This window comes from Ambystoma mexicanum, chromosome 9, assembly GCF_040938575.1.
Source record: "Ambystoma mexicanum isolate Mex_15411 chromosome 9, UKY_AmexF1_1, whole genome shotgun sequence".
NCBI lineage: Eukaryota > Metazoa > Chordata > Amphibia > Caudata > Ambystomatidae > Ambystoma > Ambystoma mexicanum.
The window spans coordinates 1,284,225,317-1,284,242,140 of record NC_090931.1 but is presented as its reverse complement, the minus strand read 5'-3'; the positions used below and the strand labels follow the sequence as shown (position 1 = coordinate 1,284,242,140).

General features: G+C 42.6%; 1 protein-coding gene across 1 annotated transcript in view; it reads right to left on the bottom strand.

Annotated features, from left to right (window-relative positions):
* The window catches only part of DTX3L (deltex E3 ubiquitin ligase 3L), a 380,419-nt gene that overhangs the window by 358,761 nt on the left and 4,834 nt on the right, over positions 1 to 16,824 (bottom strand). The gene's annotated exons all lie outside the window — the stretch shown is intronic.

The following is a 16,824-nucleotide window of genomic DNA, read 5'->3' as shown; positions in this document are numbered from 1 at the left end:
AGCCCTAGGGCACCTGGTGCGAGTTACAAATCTTAAACATAAACATGCCAGTCTGGAAACAATGGTGCCGGTATGCTTACCGGCACTGTTGTTTCCGGACCAGCATACTACAGGTCTGCCTGCCGGAGCCACCTTGTCTGACAGGTCTGACCCTGCCAGGCACAGCGGCCATGGTGAGTAGACCGTCATGGAAGCACCCGCATCGTTAGCAACGGTGCCGGTGCTTCCGTGGTCCCCATTCCAATAGAGTCCTATTGGACTTGATGGGAAAGGGGAACAATATTTTACCGGCACCTGACTTTCCGGGTCGCCAGGGTTGAAATCCCTCGGTGGCACCGGGAGGTCAAGCACCAGTAAATTATTCCGAGTTTGGCAGCAACCCGTCATTAGCACCGGCAGGGTTACCGCCGGACTCGGAATGAGGCCCCATATCTGTACAAGGAAAGAAGACCCATCAAACGAAGAAGCAAGGCAAGTCCCCGAGAGGATCTCTCACCTCTGTCATCAATGGAAGTATCAGGTGATGAGGACAAGGGAATTCTTGAGAACTATGTTCTGCTTCTATGGTCATATACTCTTGCACATGTTTCATAATCAGAGCACTGATAGTGGCAGTAATAAACACACAATTTACAAAAGAGCAGCCATGGGTGCTATGTGTAAACATCTCTGCCACTGTTCTACTTTTTTTGTCAGAGTGCATGAATGGGTTGCTTAAATAGATCTCCTTTGCTGGATTCCATCATGCTCATTTTGCAGATGTCTTCAGAGCGAATAATAATTTTCTTTACCCAGCATATTCCTAAAATAATCTCATATTATCAAAGAAGTCCTGACTGACTCATCAACGCCCAGCTCAACTGTTTAACCTAGGAACATGAAATTTGGAAGGTACATTGTTTTCATGACATAGGCAGCTACTAATGAAGGATTTTGGGAAATTCCGTCCCTAACTTGGCGAAAAAGGGGGGGGGGGAGTGGATGCTGAATTATTTTAGGAGGATACCTATATCTCAAAAAGGAAATATGTTGCAGACGTGAATATTAGTATTTAGATTCTTTTCCAAAAATAGAGAAACACGCGTTTTACCATTTTCCAAGAATCTAGCTATGGGAGGTGGAAAAGATTATTTTTTTGTGAAGGATACCCATCTCTCACAAACCGAAGATGTAAGAAAAGTAAAAATTTAGATTGTCCCTTATTTGCGAGCAAGTACTCAAATTGTTTCTTTTTGTAGGTTGCAGATGCCAAATAAGTAATTTTTATTTTTTGTTCTCTCTCACTGTCTGTTTGTAATGACAACACGAAAATAATTCTGGAGGCACATCAATGGAACTCTTTGTTTTATAGCCAATATACCCCTGACTAACGTCTGCAATAAACACTGCATATTACGTTAAGACATAAACCTGTAAATTGTATTTAGTACAGTTTAAACAAAAAACTCATGTCTTGTGAAAACAATCGTACCCTATCCCAAAATCCACGCGAGCTAAGCCGTGGGCTACAGCTAATATAATATACTTTGACTTGATGATTTATCATGTGCCTGGTGGTTTGCAACTCAGCTTTATAAGATAAAAGTACAATGCTCAATGCAATAGTCTTTAGGTCTAATAAGACTGAAGGGTACCAACCTGCATCATAAAATTCCACTTGCTCTATAACCTGAGAATGTATTAATCTTAATGTTGGGACTTTGTTTATGATGTTTTAGGACTGGATTTAGCAGAAGCTCCTTGTCCTCCAGTATTGTATCCATTCACAAGGTCAACGAGAAATGAAGGTTATTCAAATAAATCCTCGGTTTCTCCATATCTTGAATCTTAATTTATGGAACTGCATTCAAGCAAGGTTATGAAATGCTTAGTTCTTCATAAAGATATTAAAAATCTTCAATGAGGAATAAGAGGTTTTTCATTACTTAATGATTTGTGTAGTTGACGGTTTTTTCCCCCATTTGGGTTATTCCTTTTTTGTGGTCAAGCTTTAGCCTTATCCAGTTGCCGTTGTACCATGTAAATGTCAAATGTTGCTGTTTTATTTGTTGACTATTCTATTCTTTGCTAAACAACCTTTGGACGTTCCACTACATCCAAGGATTGGGCATTAGTTTGTTCTTCTATTCTTATTATGTAGCCATCTTTTCTCCTAATTAAATGACAGTTTAGAATTTACATGGTAGGATTTTCTTTTCGAAGTACTTTTAGCGTTTTGGTGATTTGAAGGTTTACAAGCTATTTGGCGTGGTTCTATCAATAATTGAATAATTGAGTTATTTGTACCATCCTCTTTATTTGTTAGATCATTAGCTTCATTTACAGTAGATATTTTGGAATCCACAAGATTTTATCGATTCTTGCCTCTATGAGATCCCAGTTTAACATCCATTTATATTTCCATACAGGTTGAAGGAAGTCTCATCAAGGCTGTATTATACGTACTTCCATGAAAAGAACTTCATACATCTTTATTAAGGACTGGAGAACGGTATACATCACGCCCAATCATGGTGGTGCAGGTTTTCTAAATGTTGATGGCCAAAGACAATTGTAATTAAGTAAATCACTTTCTTTTAAATGTGTTATGTGGGGCAATTTAGAAGGACTTGGTTCTGTAAACTGTGGGGAGTGAGGAATGAGAAGCGGACACAGGGAGCTCCTGTTTGTAGCTATACACTTTTATTCAAAATAAAAATGGGTTTGAAAATACCTTGCAGGCCCAACACTAAGAGGTATATCTCTATCTCAACCAAAAACTAAGGGTCTGTTAGATGCCAAGAAATCCATAGCAACATGTTCTGTGCCTGAAATACTATTCTGGCCCTACATTTTAAAATGAAGTCTAAGGTGAAAAAGGTAATGTTTTTGACCTTGAAAGCGCACAAAAGGAAAGGCGTAACTCCAACACAAATGTTCCCAATGAATAAGGTTCACAGGTTTTCTACTCAAGATACTTTAAACTCCAAAGGGTGCGTGTCTTCCTTGGAATTCTCTGATCAATAACAAAACAACTTGTATATAAAAACAACTTGGCTGTTAGTCTCAACTTCGTAGGATACCTGGTATACTCTCCTGCCAGATTTCTTCTTTACTTTTAATGCAACTCTTTACTTACAGTGTTGGCTTTGACTGGTGCATTCTCCCACCAAGACTTTCCTCATGTGATTCACTTGACACGCTTGCCAACATGACTTTGCCTGGTATACTCTCTTGCCAGGGCTTTTTCATGTGTTTTACTTGACACACTTGCGTAATCTTGCACTCATTCTCTTATTGCCTCATTGGAAATATTGGGTTTCACATTCCCTTTTATGCACTTCAATTACTCTTATTTGTCCTTGGTAAGGTTGCCGCAGCGCCCAGGTGTACCAGTTTCCCTCTTGGGGCCTCACTGGCTTTCTATGGCGTTCTTCGGTTCTCCAGCGTCAAATATAAAGCAGTGCTTCTGCATCCAGTTCCCACTTCCCGGGCTCAATGAATTTGCTTGCCAGCTTTTGCATTCTCCACAGCTCCCGCTTGTCTACTGTTTGCTTCTCTGTGCTGGGGCGGCATGGATACAGCTCTGCGGTTCCTGTGATTGCCAGCAAGGCTTCTCTCTTCCTCTCACGGCCTCTACGTGGTGGACCAGCATTCTGCAGTCTTTTTCCTCTGGCCTTCACCCGGAGCCGGCTGGCTCCACTGGCTTCTCTGCAACACAGCAGTCCCTCTGTCGGTGCCGAGAGGACGAGATTTCTCCAGGCAGCTGTGTAGCGTGGCCGGGGTCCTCTAGCAGTCACCCTAATTATCAGCACAGTACGCTTGGGATCCTCAAAGACTCCCAATTACAAGAACAGAAGACTCAGCCATGGGGCAAAGTTACTGTTGTTTATAAGCTAATAAACATAACGAGGATCATGCCACGAAAACAAGTTTCATCTAGAGTTCTCAGCTTCTAAGCATGTGCCACCCGGTTTTATCCTGGTGCGACGTCACTAATCCAGGTTCCCTCCCGGAAACCTATCAGCCATTTGCATTGGTCAGTTTGGGTAAGTTACATATAAATAATATATAGGTTAGTTTTAGAATTGGTTGGCCATATCTAGTGGCTCCTCCTAGGATCACCTCTACTAGCATCCATCTACACCGTTGCAGGGTGCCGAAAGACCATTGGCCCTTGCAACAAATGATATCCCGATGTGAAAACTGGATTTGGATTGGCTAGAATGTGTCCTCCTGTCCGCTGGGAGCAGGTCTCTCCGTCTACTTGGGCTGAATGGGCATTTGTCCTGTTGAGCTAGGTCATGTGTCCAGACCACGAAATGAAGACCTCTCGTCTGTAAGAACGAGGATTTTACCCTGAATATTTGCAGGGGGCTCACTATCTCGGTAGCTGGAATAGTCCTGCCTCCACTTTGTCCTTGGTTGGGTGTCCAGTTTCTGATCGCCTCGAGCTGTGGCGATCCTGTCAGCTAATTTGTGTTTCCCGAATGTTCCTCTCCCTTGCTCGTTTCTGAGGCCTATAACTACTAGTGTTGCTTATGGCATCTCCATGTTCGTGGCAGTCAAGCATGAGCAAGCTAAACATATGAATTCTTTGCACATTGTGGTTTCAGCTCTGGTGAAAGATATGAATGTAGAGATATGTGTATGCGTTTGTCCTCTTACCTACATGGGTCATAAGCATGTGGTTTGTGCCTATATGCAATAAACTAGTACAGGTTCACCTAGCTTCATGAATGGATGGATATGTACTTCATACATAAACGCAGCTATATCGTGATCTCAGTGATGACGTCATTGGTTTCTGATTTCCCAGTCAGTCGACCTGATCGACTGATGTCAATTCCATGTCGTCCAAATCATCAATTGGGTATGGTCTGAATGGTTGTCTAAGGGAATATCGCTTTTCACACCTGAGATACATCGATGATTGCGGCGATGAACCTAAGATTGAGGAACATGTATTGTTTCCCTGTCTTCGTCCGGGGGGGCAGGAGGGTCAGATTCGCCCCCTCCCTCCCAAATCTACACAGCGTCTCTGCTCTGCCAGCTGGTTATGGTTTTTGAACTTCCTGGCACCTAGCAGGCACTCGCAACTACTAGAGCGCGTTGTGTGCTTCTCGCCTTTGCTGACCCTCATTGCTCAATTCAGCTTTCCCATTACAGTACTTTCACATGCATGGAGATAGTAGTCCGTTTTTGGCAATTTATGTACAGAACATTGGAAAGTATTCTCAGTAGGTCTCACGGATAGTTGAAAGGAGTTATAACAACATACCATTAAGACATAGGGAACAGAACAGATAACCCTAAGAGGAAAAGAGGCATCCCATGTCTCATGCGATGATGTCATGTCACCCCTCTGAAGGTAACCCCCCCCCCCCATGTGGTCCTCCCTCATAAGGCCGCCCCCAGGGTCAGGATCAGGTAGCGGCTCCTATCCCCTGGCCATATGGGAAAGGAGTGTTGACATCATCAGATTCATCACAAAACACTGACCCATATGTTATTTAGGATGCACTTAAAAGTGTCCTTTGTGCTTATGTGTTGATCCAAACTTAAGCATGTTTGCAAAAACGTTGAATCACTTATGTTAAGTGCAAATGCATTAGGCACTGTGTGGACCTGGGTTGCTAATTGTGGCGATAATGAGTGGGAGCGCCTAAAATTTGTTGTGTTTTTCTGTACTTTTATCTGTTGTTTTTTCAAAAGGATGTTATTTTCCCTGAGTGTAAGGCAGCAGTTTTCATGGGTATCAGGCAGGTAGTTGGGGCAAGCTGGGTGGAGGCTTGGCAGGACTGGCATAGGCACACAAAGAACCCACAGCAAATCCCTTCTTTAATTCCTTCCTAGTGTTTGTAGTAACTTTCTGGTTACCACTTTCTGTTGCCAAACAGGAAGTGCATGATGATTCATGAGCTCTCTAGTGTTTGGGTGTGGCTGGCTATATAAGCCACACCCAAGATTCTTCCAGTGCTTCGTGTGGCTTACTGTGAGCTATATCAGCAACACACTTGCAGTGCTCTGGATCAGCCAGCTTCTGCTTACCTGCTCCGGATCATCCTGCTTTGCTTACCTGCTCCGGATCATCATACTTCTCCTTACCCGCTCCGGATCATTCTGCTTCAGCTTACCTGCTCCGGAAGAACCTATGTTCTTACTCCACGCCACAGCTATCCCCAATCAAGAGGGGACTTCTACACCGGCACCTGTAAGAACAAAGAAGAACTGCGTTAACACGCGCACATCAGTAATGCTGCGAATACTCACCGAATCTTCCCGTGACGCTGCAATCCAGGTCAGTTGTACGAGCGCACAAACCCCTGCAAAAGAAAGAAGAGACATTATTCATTGCGCTCGCCCCAATAACGGGGACACTTATTTCACTGCGCTCGCGGGGCATACTTACCAAAAGCCTCAGTGTATACTTACCCAACCACCAAGTCTCTCGTAGCGCTAAACCCAGACTTGAGGCGCTAATACCATTTCTCGTGCAAGGGAAAGGAAGAGACATTACCAGGCGTGCTCGAATTGAAGGCGCTGCGCAAACCTACCAGCAGCTAGCTTCTACACGCAGCGCTACTCACCCACAAAAGTACCGGCAAACAAAGACAATACGGACAATTTTGGACACTCCGCATTCTCTGTGCAACGTTCACTTGTGGGAAGGACTTTCTAGTCAGTGAAGAAACTGGCGCCTTGAACACTCGGCCTCGCTGTGAAGGCATAAAACAGCGTTTGGCATCTGAACTCAGCCTACAGACATTGGCACCAATCACATGAGGGAATCGTGCCCCTGCGAATGCAGGATGGAGAGCACACCCTACTAAAGAGCAAGGTAGGTATTCCTCCGGGTGAAACGGGAAGTGAAGACTCAGGGTCACGGGAGGCTTGTCCATCGCTCCTGCAGAGACGCAGGTGAGCGCAACAGCAGTGGAGTGGTCATTTGCACAATTTCTGGCCTATCAGTGCATGATTTAATCCTCAGATTATAACCAATAGATTGCATTTCTTCCGTTTTATAGAACAGTATATCAGAGAAATCATCAATTTTTTTAAGAGTATGTTGCATGGGCACCCCTCACCCACTTAATTTTTATGAGACCAATTCTATGCCCCACAGCTCCACTGCTTCAAATTAATTGCTTACAACTGCAGTTGCCAAGCCACACTCAGCTTTATTGAACATATTGTAACGCTCACCTGATTCCCGCAGAGGCGCCGGTCTTGACTGGGTGAATGCCGTATCTTCAAAGGTGATGTGTAACACACGGTTGGCTCTTTGGGCTGGACCTCTGTGCACTGTATGTCTGACTCGAAGAGTAAGATGTCTGCAGATAGAAAATATGGGATTAATGAACTGGGGTTATTGGGTGCCTCTCTCCTCTTCCCTTTCTCTTCTCCTGTAGAACCCCAAAGGTTAACGCCCTCACCTTAGGTAAGTGAACGCCGAGCTCTCCATCTGCCTCGGGGCAGGGTGCCGTAACCAGTTTCTTCACTGGATAAGGGTGCAGGCCTCTTGACCTCAGAGGACTGCTGTCCGTCGTTAACTGCACGAACGGTAAGTTCTGGGCACTTCAAATGTCTTAAAAGTCTTTTGTAATGATATCTCTTGTTTTGCAGGGTTCCGGCGATGGCGGATGGTGGGCTGATGAGAGTTGAGGATCGAACCCGCGTGAGGAATAGAAGCGCCTGGAAGCACGTAAGTAAGCGCTTGTAGCCTGCTTCACGATGCGCACTAACTGTCCCTTTTATCTTGCAGGTACAAGTTCGGAGCTTTAGAGAAGCTGAAGGGTGCTGGAATACCCACTGGATTCGGCGTGGGAAGGAGTAATGGCACGTGAGTAATAAAGTTGCCCAATGTCTTTAAACGCACCTTCTTTTGTCTTTCAGATGCGGGATGCAGCGCCGAAGGCCTCCGGAGCGTGCGAAGAGCTGGTAAGCTTTTGTCTTTCAGATGCCGGAATGCAGTGCGAAGACCTCCGGAGCATGCGAAGAGTAGGTAAGCCTTTGTCTTTCAGATGCCGGAATGCAGCGCGAGGCGTTGGTGACAGCCGATGGACCAGGTAAGAGATGCGCTGCCACTGAAGACCGTAGTGCTAACCTGTTCTTTCTTTGTCTTTACAGGTGCTGCTGAAGACTGGATTCCAGGATGGTAAGCCTTTGTTCCCTTAGGCCCAGGATCAGAAGCAGAAGACATGATGAGCGTTCTGCTGCAGAGAATGCAGAATAACGCAAAGCAAGATTCATCCATCGGGTGTGGTTTAAATAGCCTCCTGTAGTGCTTAGGTGTCTCCTTCCACAGCCACGCCTAGGTAAGAAAAGAGTTCCTGCTTTCCAGAAGAGTTCCAGTATTCTGAACCTAGGGAGTGGCTCCTGCCCCACCCAACAGGAAAAGTAGTCCCAAACAGAAGAGGATCAGGGGTTCAACTGGCAGGTAAGTAAGCAGCATGGTCTGCTGCAGGTAAGTCCACCCAAGCATTATGAGCCCGGCGCTTCCAGCGCTGGGACTGGGCATCTTTATGAGCCTGGTGCCACTGGCGCCAGGACAGGGTCCAAAAGGTCCCAATTGGGACCGGCTGGCACTCGGAACCGGGGTTATGGGTCTGCTTCCAAGGGAGTCGGGCAAGTCCTGATCTTTTGGAAGCAGAGATCATGACACATATAGTACTAGTGCAGCTGTTGAAAGACAGTTACGTAAAATGCAGTGCAAATTATTTTAGTATTAATTTGTTCATGTTTTAACTTAAAACCTTACAAACTCATAATACAAAAGATACAATCAATAATTCATTCATAATTTACAATTTTCCAACAAATACCTCAGAAAAATACATTACTAAAATCCATTACAGCCATCTAAATATTTTTGATTTTCCCGAATTAACCCCTTAAGTGCCAAGGACGATTATGCTCGCCCTTTTTGCATAGACTTGATTGAAGCTCAGCAGTATTGAGCACCATCACAACTGCTTCTACTAATTACATCTGTATCAAATGGCTTCTATCAAAAAAGCACAACAGTGCATGTGTTAAACCTCTGGAGGACCCACTACAAATTCTTTCCCAGAATTATTCAGATAAAATAAAAGCAGGATCATGAATACAAAGTGAGCAATGCATAGGCAATCAAGTGTTAGGTGCCTTCCTTTTTCTGAATTACATGTGCAAAATCTGCAGTTAGCCTGTGGGAGTTCGACTTTTGCAGGTATACAAATGATTTCTTTTGTTAAAAGAATATTAAATCTGAATTTCCTGAATATATTCCTATGTTTTATACTCTCACTCCCAGTTTTTTTTTATCATCATCAAATTTAAGGTAGTTAAGTAATTTGTAATTTGTTATATTGGGACATGCTTCACATCAATCACTCATAAGTTTTTTGCAAGGAGCTGAATTCTCCAATAGAGTTTCTATCATGAGCCCCATGGTCTCCAATTTGATGGCACATTTTCTCAGATAATTATTTACTCCATCACATATATTCAATTTAAAATCTTCATATAATGAATTCCTAGAGGGTAATAAACATTTCCTGCATAAACTAAGCCTATACCATATTAAGTAGAATGGGTTTCCTCCTGGTTATCTTGCTTAAGACTTTGAAATGATTTTTTCTAACACAATAGTTGATGCGATACAAATTCGCTTTTATTGTTGGTATTCTGTGCGGTTTTTCTCAATACAATGATAAGTGTTTTTTAAACACTTGATCGCATTTGTGCACTTGGTTAGTCAGCTGACACGTGTTTTGACCCGGGGAGTCTTTATCAAGGCATGTAACAATTTCTTTGAGCCCCATGTGGGGTCCTGGTAATGTTATGGTGGCTGTCCTTTAGGCAGTCGTGGCTCCTGTTGGGCCCTGTGCGCGAGTCTGGATCTCGTCCTGTGTGGCTGGTGTGCGGCTTCTGTATTAATCTTATGTTCAATGATACCAGCCCTAACTCGAAAAGAATCATAGAAATAGGGGCTCCATTTGGCAGGGCCAGCATTTTCTTTCAAATTAGACCGTCTATCTTTTGTAAATCCATTTCTTCTAACAAATGATTTTTCAAGTCCCTAGATGAGCGCAGGAACAACTTTCCCTTCATAAGACTATCGCTGGAACACTGGAACAGTTTCAATATTTATATTTGATGCATCTCACCTGGGCAGTTAATTGGATAGCTTTCTTTTTTATATTTTCAAGAAATTAACTTTTATTCGGTCTAGCTGAATCCAAAATTCCTAAACATTTCAACTCGCTCACTGCTCCTAACCTATCTTTATCAATCTGCCACCTAAAATCAAGAGGTTTATTTCCCTTCATGAATCTGATAACCTTTGATTTCTTGAGCTTATTTTAAAATAGTTAATTTGTGTGTAATTTTCAAAAGCTAGCAGACTTCTTTATAATCTTACTTATGTATCATAGAGGAGGATGTCATCCGCATACGATATCCAAAATCCCTTCACTCAATTCATTTTTGGGGAAATGGTTTTTCCAGTGCCTCTCCAAAATCCGAGGTATATACATTTTAAAAATCACAGTGACAGAATGAATCCCTTTTAAGGCCTTGTTGTGTTCCTATTGGCTTTGAAATCTGTCCATGAATATTCATTCTTACTCAGATGACAGTATCCCTACATAAATATATTCTAATATTCAATAATCCATTTGGGGGTACACAATATTTCGTTTCTTTCAGAGTATGGTACAATTAACTCTGTCAAATGCCAGCGAGAGATTGATACTCGGCATAAATATGGGAAGGGAATTATTAGCCCAGGAGCTTTTTTGTACACACATGTAATGAGGTCCTTACTCCTCTCTGGAACCTGGTTTCATTTTTATTTTTTAAACGTCCATGCGTACAAGCTCCTAGCTCTTAAAATTAGTCATACAAATCTTAGAATCAACATCTAAGAGGGCTATTGGTCTATAGTGTGCAGGCTCCGATTTATCCCCTTTTAAAACATTGTCACAATATGCAATGTTTGAAAGGAACTAGGTATAATTGTTGCTTTAAAATTAATTTGTTTAAGTGTTGTATGGTTAAATAAACCTTTTAATACTACCAATAAAATACAATCAAAATTCAGTACAATTCATACACAATTCATATTCAACACTTAAAATCTCTCAAAACCATATTCAATATTACAATTTCCTAATGTATTTAAAAAAGAATAGATTGCAATAAAACTAGGAGCTTTTATCCATGTTAAAACAGACAAAACCAAAATGGGCCCAATACAATTCATACCACATTGCGACAAGCCAATGCCATATCGCTCAATTTTTGTTCTGTTCTATCTTTAACCAAATAATGGTACAAAGTAAAATTCTACATTATGCTATTACCAGAATATAATAGACCCCATATTTTATTTGAATTAAAATGTTCTAGTTGGCGTCTAAAATTAAAATAGCCTTTGACATAAAAATCATATAATCCCGGACAGTCATTCAATAAATGTCTGAGTTTCTACCTCCCTCTTGCAAATACAGTAAATGTAGCGAGTAGTTCTAATCTTAATTATTATACAGTTTCTTCAAGTAAGTGTACAGAGTCTCGACAGGAAAACACATCCAATAGAAGTGAAACCTTTTATTTTTTGAGAGCATACCTTGTTGTTTCAGTCCCATATATTTGCTGGTTTCTTTATATTCTTCTCTACCAAGGACATAATTTACCTCCTTAGTATTGGTAACGCCTATTAATTCAAGGAAGGAGAAATGGTGTTTTTTCCAATTTTTAGGGCCCGAACATTGTGTTGAAAATACAGAAACATTTGCCAGCATAGCATGTTTGTAATAAAAAGTGTATAAAAAAAAAAAAGATACCTGTTAAAATTCTTTTTAAACTAACCAAAGACATTGGCCCTAGCTCATACCTTATTGCCTCAATGGGTGCAGAGTTCTCCAGACCCAGCATTCTGCACCATCATTTGCTTTCCAGTTTTCTTAACCACGTAGTTTCGCGATTGCTGAACATTTCGAATCAATACAATTATGAGCTAATTGTACACTCTAAAAACAGCATTGCCGACCGAACAAAGGGATCTAGGCCAAGTCGCCTCACTAACAATCCCTCCCCGGGGAAGCATGATGAATGATACCCTACGTTCGAACATTGAAAAATGTATAAGAGCAAGGTCATTAACAATAGACATTAGGAATAGTTGCAGAATCAGGAACTCTGAAAAGAGGGTGGTGGTTACGAATGTAATCCAGTTGAAACAGCAATTACAGAGAGATTTAGAAGGCAAATCACTACTGATAGACTTCAGTGAGATATTTGACACCCCGATGACGGATGCCTTGTCATCTGTGGAACAACACCCCACCACTTTACAAGGTCAGGATGAAATTACCAATTGTCTTGCAGTAAATGCATGCATTTCTGGGGACCTAACCAAAATCTTCACACATACACCTGACAATACTGCAGTAACTACTTCCAACTTAAACACTGCTGTAGTCCAAGTTCATGCAGTGGAACAATCCTCTATCAATTGTAACCAACATGAAACGAATACTAGAGCGAATACTCTACTTGCCATAGGTAAATCTGCTCCCGCATCATCTGGAAATCGGACTCATATAATTCAAAGCACGGAAGAAGAGGAACCCCCTCTCAGCAACATTCCCATTGAACTATCTGCCATCAAGGTCATTTTAGTTCCAGATACCCAAACTGAGAACCTACAGAACATGACTCCCCTGTCAGGTATCTCGATCTATCCCAAATCATCCATATTATGTGGGAATTCATCAACATGCTCATCGGCCTCCTATTCAAATCCTACTCCACAGAGGTTGGCGAACTATAAGAAGGAATCAGCTCCCTTTGTAGAACTTTACAGCTCTAATGTCATTGGCTAAATTGGACAATAAATTAAACTATCAAACTGATCTGTTAAATAAATTATATGAAAACTGGTTTGAAAAGTATTACTCCAAACACCCTGGTGCATACTCAGTTACTAACAAGTTACAAAATATGCCTTTATGAATAAGAACATGCTCTCCTCCCCCTTCTCTAGCAAACTCTCTGCCCAAGAGCTTAACACCCTGTACTTAACTGATGAAGTTATTCATGTTCAAACGTTATTCATGTTCAAACATTAAAAGTCCTCCTACCAAATGAAATCAATGAACCAGAATCCGAGCTCGCACATTTGGATTTGAAGATTACAAAACCTACCTTCGAGATTTTCGAGGCCCAAAATAAAATACAAAAAAAGCATGCAAAACCCATGCAATAAAAAACAAATCTAAGAATCAAAAAACATCACCTAAACGGTTTCAACTAGGCTCAAGGAAATGTATACAAATCCTAACATCTCCGGATAAACAGTGATTTCAGTCAAATATAAGAACTGTGAAAAAAGTGAAGAGAATAGTAAGATGCAAAAGAGGAGCTAAAAGATCTGCACATATAGTAGAAGATCTACAAATCAGAGTCAGACCACGAGGTCTCTGAACCTTTAGACGATCTCACTGAAGCAGCAGAGAGATTAGAACAGCTGACCACTACTAACAGTAGATTCACGCAAATTCAAAATCCTACTCCCAGTCAACCTAAAATTCTATATCGATTAAACAAAGAAGATAATGAGATGAACTCGCTCCAATTGTGGAAAAAAAGGAAACAAATAGAGAGAGACTCTAGACACCAGTTACCTTAAAAACATACATGCAGACTTCTCAAACACCTATCGCACTAATAACATTCAAACTAACACATCTGATTCTAATGCTGTAATAAATAAAGGGCAGTTATGTTTAGCAGAACAACAGAAAACAAATGTAATCCCTGTAACAAAAATGAACACACCCATCAACGTAAAAAACTATCATACGTTGATTTTACAATGTAGACCTAACCCATGCCTATAATATGTTTTGAATAGATCCATCATTCTTAATGTGCTTAGTGATGTTCACATTCTAGAAAACATAAAATACTGTGAGATAACCCAAGTTGAGTTTATAGAAGGTAATAATACTAGTCTTGTAAAATTATGGATTCAATCAGGTGTATTTGGGAATATGCTGTGCCAAGCGAGAACCCAATTATATCAATTAGGTTTTATCCTAACTCAGGACCATACAGATAATTGCTAGGGAGGAAAGTGAACCAATCAATATGGAACTATCCAAAAGTAAAATCAGTAAGTTGAAACAGAAAGCATTCATAATCCCACGCTAACAGTTACTTGTTCCCAAGGACTGTCTGAAGAATCCCAACAAATCAACCTAATGACCACTCAATTAAGGTCAAAGGAACCTGTAAATCCAAATCTAATTACACGATGATAAAAACCAAAAAAATGTGCATCTATGCAGTCTTTGTTGACCTGCAAATAGTGTTTGATTCAGTACCAAGAAACCAGCTATGGCAGGTTTTGTTGGAACGGGGGGGGGGCTTTGAGGGTGTCCCCGAGTCGCTGGTGGTAGCCGTCTCCCAGTTATATTTGAACAACACAGCTGTGCCAAGGTGGGGGCCTTGGTGGAGAAACTACCAAACATTTAGGGTTGACATTTAGGGTTGACAGGGGTTTGCGACAAGCGTCCTTGCCCCGCTCCGGTTTTGCCTCTATATAGATGAACTTATCCTGAAACTGTTTGTTGAACGACATGGGGGCAGGCTTGATCCCCCAAATTTCAGCACCGTCATCCTCCCGGCATTATTTTTTGCCCATGATGCAGTGCTGCTGGCAACATCACCAATGGTGATCAGGCATGGTCTCAAATGTTTTAGGAACATCCTTTAGCAACACCCAGATTTTCCGAGACGACAAGGGAGTTAAGGCCTTCTGCCTATACCGCGGCAGCATCAGACTACTGTGGGTCATGAATGGATAAGCTCATGAGCAAGAAAATCAGCCTTGTATGAGGGTGCTTAATGTATAGCTGCACTCAAGCTGTCTAAAATAGTGTCATAGGTGACTGTCACTTGTGTAGAGGTGGTGTATGTGATTCTAACAGGTCTGGGCTTCACCTCTGATGATAGGTGCAGCAGGAATAGTTTGCCGTTTGGTATAAAGCCCATTAATAATGTGGCCAACTGGTTGTGTCCTCAATGATGTATAGTTGTGACTGGATCTGGCACTGTAGTATGTCAGGAAGACGTTCTAAGTTCTCCTGAGCCTCTTCTCCCTTCATGGTGAAAAAACGGGATTACTGACCTTCTTTTGGTTCCTACCGCATGAGTGAGGCAAGTGTCCTGTGCTTTACAATGTTGTGGGGGTCATGTTTGAAACATGGTTGAGAGGGATCACCCAGTCAGTCCTCCAACACTATATTAAGGGTTGTGGTTGTTAGGCTGCTCTCAGACTGGGTATGCTGAAGGATTGTGTCCAGAGTGGTTTTGGAGTGCCTGTTCTCTGTGCTCCTTTCCTCCAAACCTCAGATCTGATGGGTAGCACCAGCCTCTGGATAGGAGGTTTTGCACAGCCCTCTCGTACAAGGGGACTTATCCTCTGCAGTGAACATGTGTCCCTTTGCTGGGGTTAGGGTCTCAGGAACCCCAGCCTCACTTTCCAGTTTCTCCAAGGGATGTCCGACACCCCAGACCCTGGCAGCATTTTCTAAGACCCTTTGGTTCCCCCTTTCCAACAGCTAGATGGACTGGCCTGGGACTACTGCAAGCCAGTTGTACTTAAGGGTAATTTCTGATAAGGGATCTCTCTGGAAGGTTTTTCCTGATCATCTGGCAGCACGAAGAGTAATGAGCTGTAGCCCTTTTATGCTGAAGGGAGTGCTGGGCCATGTGGTAAGTCAGAATCAAGAGGTGGACAACTCAGTATAGTTTTGGCTATGAAATGCTATTTATACAGAAAGGCTCCCCACTAAAACTCTATCACTCAGTTCACTATACTAAAAGAAGCGCACATCAGCTGGTTGTCCAAATCAATGTTGTGCTCTGCCCAGAAACCCTTCTAGTCTTATTCTAACCTACAACAAAACCTAAAGAAAAGGGTATAGGGTTCTCGCCTGACTTGGCTCACTTTTGATCCAGACAATAGCCTCCTAACTCCTTGTAAGGTGGTGGTTTAAGAGCTGTTGCTCTTTTTACAGTTCTAGCATGGATGAGCTTCCAAGGCTCCTGCCCAGGGAAACAAATCTCCCTAGGGCATTGGCCTGTGGGTCACTAATAGTCTTAACCAAGGACTTTCAAAATGGCTCAAGTGGCCAAGGCCACACTTCGGTTCCAGTCCATCCCTGGGGTCTGTGGTTCTCGACCCCCTTGTGTGGTTTTAAGTCTCTTGGGCTATTTGCTCCTTGTCCCTCTGTTGGGCTCTTTGAGCCCTCAGCCCCTTTCGGTGTTGATTTGATCTAACCCCTGCATGGGATAGTCAAGACTCTTGCCTCTTCTTGGGGTGGGTTGCGGTTCGGCCCCGATTAGGCCTTCCTTTCTCAGGCTCTCACAGTAGTTTGGGGGATATGGACTATCGCCCTGGCTCGGTCTCTCAGCTCCCTTCTGTAATCGTATTCTCTCACTCTTGTGTGGGGTGTTTAGATGCTCGCCTCTTTTTGAGCCGTCGGATTGACTTGGGGTACATGTAGTTTTGTATTGTCTCAGGCTGTGCTGCAGAACAGTCCCTTCTGGGTTTCCCAGTCTGCCACAAAGGCATGAGGAGTTTGCTTTTGTGCTTCGACTTATAGTAGTATGTCGGGGATTGACTGGATCTTCCACCCTTTCACCCCAACTTGGGTCATCCCTGGCCAGTTCGCCCTCCTCCCAGCTCTCCAAGCGTCCTGCGTACCTGGGACGTTCCTCAGGGCTGGTGGAAGCGCAGCTCCTTCTTCTCGTTTGGTCTCCACAGCGATGCGCTGGTGCCGGTTCCTT